Below are 4,931 nucleotides of genomic sequence, written 5' to 3'. Positions count from 1 at the left end.
GTCAGGAGATCGAGACCATCCTGGGTAACAAGGTGAAACCCCCTCTCTACTAAAAATACAAAAAAAATTAGCCAGGCATGGTGGCGGGCGCCTGTAGTCCCAGCTACTCAGGAGGCTGAGGCAGGAGAATGGGTGTGAACCCGGGAGGCGGAGCTTGTAGTGAGCCACTGCACTATAGCCTGGGTGACAGAGCAAGACTCCGTCTCAAAAAAAAAAAAACAACGAAAAACACTTAGCATGTGCACTGCTGTCCTGGCTGGAGGCTTGAGGGGAGCACCATGGGATATGTGCAGGATAAAGCGGGATTAACTCCTCCTTCCCCTCAGCCATTACTTTGAACTCCGCATCCCACGTGCAGATTCCAAAAACCACTTTTAAAAGAACACAAATCTAAACATATCATTTCCCAACTCAAAACCCCAAGGTTCTTTCTCTTCACCTTCAGAATAAGCCAAACTACTCAATGATACTTGGGAGGCTGAGGCAGGAGAATCGCTTGAACCCGAGAGGTGGAGGGTGCAGTGAGCCAAGAATGCGCCATTGCACTCCAGCCTGGGAGATGAGAGTGAAAGTCCGTCTCAGAAAAAAAAAAAAAGAGTTTGCATAGAGCAGGGCTCTGACAGCGAGAGCTATGAAAGATGCATTTAGTAATGGAACCCCTTCCCCACCTTCCAGGCCTTTACAATCTAGAGAGTGTTAGGCGTATATATGTATGTAGTCACAGAAGACAGAACACCATGCTATAGGCAGAGCTGGAAACCAGCTGGGTCGTGGGAACCCAGGGAAGGAGGAGGCCAGGTCCTCCTGAGTGGGACACAAGGCAAGACTCAGGAAGACCTCAGGGAGGAGCTGGAGCTTGAACTGGGCCTTAAGTTGTGCTAAGATTTGCAGAGATGAGGCAAGGCCATTCCTGGCCAGAGAAGTGGAGGAGCCAAAAGACAGGGAGGCGTGAATATGGCTACGTCCAAATGCAGCCTCCCCTGGAAGAAGGGTCCGTCCCATGAGTGAAGCCAGAAAGGCAGATTTGGCTGGGACTACCGGTGCGCATCACCACACCCAGCTAATTTTTTGTAGAGATGGGGTTGTGCCATGTTGCCCAAGCTGGTCTTGAACTTCTGGGCTCAAGCGATCCGCCCTCCTTGGCTTCCCAAAGTGCTGGGATTACAGGCGTGAGCCACCGCAACTGGCTTTATTGCCATTGGTATTTAAAAGGTGATGGTTTAGGTTTTGAAATTGGAGTTGTTTGTGAAAACTGAGAGTGCCTTTTGTTCTCAGATATTTCCTATGGCCATTGGTGTAATTGGAGGGAAGCTCTCGCCATATATAATATTTTTGAGGCAGCCAACTAAGAAACCGGGATTCTGGTTCTCTACAGGGTGCAAAATCCTGCGGGAAGGAAGTGAATTCTCAGGGGCCCAGAAGGAGTCTCTAAAGGACCTCTGCCAGTCAATTCTAATCTCTCTTCTCCCCCTCAAGTCAGCCCCTGCTTCTGCCTCTTTCTCTGTCTCTCCTAGATTCTCCCCCTCTGGAGGGCCTGAGCTGCCGGCCACCACCCCCAATGCTGGCCACCACCCCCAATGCCGGCCACCACCCCCAATGCCGCTTTCTGCTTCCTCTGCCTCTTCATCTCTCTTTGTCCGGGGTTTCTTTGTCTGGGGTCTCCCTTTGGTTCTGTTTCACAGTTCTCAGCCTCCCCTCCCTTTCTCCCCAGCCAGGCTGCTCCGTCCCTCTCTGTGGGAGCCTAGAGGCTCGATGAGGGGAGCGGGACTTGGTTGCCATGGTCACATCGAAGCCAGCCACAGCTGGCCCGGGCAGCTGCTCCTCCTGGGCCCAGGGCCCCGGACGCTCGGACAAAGCCAGGCGGTGTTGGCAGCCCCAGACCTGAAACCCCAAAGGCCTGAGACTGGGGTGACTGGGACCTAAGAGAATCCTGAGCTGGAGGTGAGAGGGAGGAAGCCAGAGATGAACTGGGAGGGCAGGAGTGGGCGCTGGAGCTGGGCCCTCCCCTGTGGGCAGGGACCAGGCGGTCCTGGCTGGAGGCTGGAGGTGCGGTGGGAGGAGGGGAGCGGCCCAGAACTTGGCAGGGAGGAGGGGAAGGACAGGGAATAGAGTTGGGGGCCATGGTGTGGCAAATGGGCTGAGGAGCTAGGGTGTCCCCCAATGGTGGACCATTGTCCAAAAACAGGTTCGATTCTCTCTTTGGGCCTTGTGTCCCCGTCTGTCCTGCAGGTGCCTCTTCCTTTCTCAGCCTTTTATTCTTCTCACCTCCCTGTGTCCTTTAGCTTCACACTTTGCGTCCCAGTCTCCTTCCTCTTTCCTTCCACTCTCTGTTTCACTCCAGCCCCTTCTCTTCCCTTGTCCTTATTTCTTGTTCCCTTGGTCTGTCTGCCCAGCTCTCAGCCTCCTCAGTTCCCTGCCTTCCTCTTTTAGGAGTTTGTTCCCAACACTGTTTCCCCACCACGTTCACTTCAGTTCCTTCATCCAGTTCAGCCCTTTTCTTCCCAAACTTCAGTCTCCTCCTCTGAGCCCCTGGGGCTTCCCACCTTTTGCTGCGTGGGCCCTGTCTTCATCCTCCTTTTCCTCTCTCCCGTCTCCTCGGCCTTGACCTCAGTCCATCTCCTGTGTCTCTGGGAGTTCCCTCACCATTGTCCCCATCTGACCATCAGCCTCCTCTCCCTCTTCTGGTCCCTTGCCCCCTTCTTCCCCATCCACAGCTGAGCGGTTTCATCTCCCAGAGATACATCAGCTCAATCTCCTCCTTCACTCCCTGGCCTCAGTTTCCAGTTTGTATTCAGTGGCATCAGGTCTGACTCACACCCAAAACCTTGTCCACTCCTTCACCCTGCCCCCTACCCGTCGCTTCTCACTCTCCCCAGCTGCTGACCCAGTCTGCTCCCCCAGAGGCAGCTGCAGCTCTCAGAAGGGACTGCAGCTAGTATATGTGTGGGGGCCCATCTGGTCCGTCCTCTCGCTCGCTGGTCGTGCTGGGCTTCCCTCCTGTGGCCAGGTGGTCTGCAGGCCTGAAGCTGCCCTCTCCCCTCTCCTATGTGCCTCTCCTCACATTTTTTCAGCTGTTTCCTGTCCTTTCCTTCCTGGGCAGTAGGCTGCCACTGGCTTGAAGGGGAGGGAAGCCCAGGATGGGAGGGGATGGCAGAAGGTCATTTGGGGTTCTGGGGTACACAGGGGGCCTCTGGGGTTCGGAGTGATGCAGGAGATGTGGAATGGGCTCTGGAGACCACGGATGGGTAATCAGGCCCTCTTGGTCTTTGGTGCTGCTCTCTGGGCCCCAGGATGGCTGGGATTTCCCTTTCAGGCCCCTGGGAAGCCCGAGTCCCGCATTCCAGCTGGCTCCAGCTCCCTTTCTGTTGTCACTTGACTCCACTGGGCCCCAGCCTTGCATCCCTCCCACTCCTCCAGCCTGGAGCTAGGGCGAGGTGGGCATCACCAGTAGGAATTTCTCCTGAGGCAGTGAGAAGAAGGGACAAAGGTTTCAGGACTCTCCAGCTCCTTCTGCTCTCCCCAGTGCACCCCTCTGTCTGGCACTGCCATGCCACTTAGCTGGGGTCAGCGTGGGTCTGCGGTGTGGAATGTCCCACCAGGGTATGACAGGCTGTAGCTTGCCTGGCAGGCCTGTCGGGGCTTTCCCAGAGCACAACTCCTGGAAGGAGGGGCTGCATGCTGCCAGGTGAGGTGACTTGGGAAGCCTTGGCCCCACCCCCAGGCTGGCCCCACCCCCAGTCCAGCGTCTCCTGGGCCTAGATTCCCCAGCTGCTGTCTCCGGAGGGGTAGGTGTTCTGGAGGAATCCCTGGGGGCTTGGTGGGACATGGAGGCGGGAAGAAGCTGCTCTCCGAGTGACCCTGAGGCTGTCTGTTAGCAGGTCCCTCAGCCGTTGGAACGTCCTTGGGCTTCTGAACTAGTGCCCATGTGTGCCTCGGCCTTTCCCAAGGGCCAGCTTCTTCCTGGTAGTGCTTTTGTGTACTTGTCTGGTTGGGACTTCGTGTTTCTTTCTTGGGATTGTTGTCTGGGACTGCAAGCAGGGTATGTTTTTATCTACTGTGAGGTTTCTGGGGTGGAGATGTGCAGTGGAGTGAGACCTTCCTGTGACCGTGACATTGTCTAGGTGGTGAGCGGGTGTGGGAGTGTGGAGAGAGGCGAGGGGCTCAGATAGTGCTGAGCGGGGCGGGTGGGAGAAGCACCTCCCACCACAAGTTGTTCTGTCCCGCTCCATCCTCTGCCCAGCAGCTCTCTCAGTTGCATTGCCTACTCATTGTCACTGTGCCATCTTCCCTGGGTCTCTTGGTCCCCCCTTCCTTTTGACTGTGTGTGATTTTCACTGTGCCTCCATCCTTCTCCTGCTCCTCTATTCCTCCTCCCGACCACCCAACTTTGTCCTGGCCTCATTTTTGTCTTCTTCTGGCCAGTGATGAGACCCTCCAGCTCACCAGGGCCAGAGCTGGCTGGACCTGAGGGAGGCTTGTCCTGAGGACTCCTGAGTCCCCCTCCGACTCCACTCCGTTGGGAGCCCAGGGGAATCAGGGCCTGGGCGTCTGGACCCCCGGGTCCCTGAGAAGGCCCTGCAGAGAGAAGAACTGAGAGGAGAAGGTTAGAGAGGAAGGGGTTAGAAGAGAGTGGGCCCGCCCTCAGGGTCTGGGGCCTTCCAGGTTGGGTCGTAGGGGCGGGAGCGCACAGGCTGCGAGAGAGGAGCAAAGGTTGGTGGAGTGAGAAGAGCTGTCTGGGGCCTGGCTGGACAGGTGAGCCCTGAGACCTGAGCCCTGCTTCCTTCTCTGGGCTAACTCCGGCAGCTGGGCTGGGCCTAGCCTGTGGGAACCTGCTTCTTCCTCTGTGCCCTGGGGCTGCTCCCCTTCGCCTCTCCCACCAGGAACCGAGCCCAGAAGTAGGAGGGGCGTCTTCCCCTCGTGGGCCCTGAGCG

General features: G+C 56.9%; 1 protein-coding gene across 2 annotated transcripts in view; it reads left to right on the top strand.

Moving 5' to 3' along the window:
* The window catches only part of DDR1 (discoidin domain receptor tyrosine kinase 1), a 26,578-nt gene that overhangs the window by 5,498 nt on the left and 16,149 nt on the right, over nucleotides 1-4,931 (top strand). The window contains exon 1 of one of the 2 annotated variants that reach the window (XM_011944999.1): nucleotides 3,416-3,785. The exons of the other annotated variant lie outside the window; for it this stretch is intronic. The gene's annotated coding sequence lies outside the window, so the exon portion shown is untranslated. Of the gene's footprint in view, nucleotides 1-3,415; nucleotides 3,786-4,931 lie in introns of those variants that run through there. 2 annotated transcript variants of the gene reach the window in all.

This window comes from Colobus angolensis, unplaced genomic scaffold, assembly GCF_000951035.1.
Source record: "Colobus angolensis palliatus isolate OR3802 unplaced genomic scaffold, Cang.pa_1.0 Scaffold238, whole genome shotgun sequence".
Classification (NCBI taxonomy): Eukaryota; Metazoa; Chordata; class Mammalia; order Primates; family Cercopithecidae; genus Colobus; species Colobus angolensis.
This window is presented reverse-complemented; position numbering and strand designations above follow the sequence as displayed.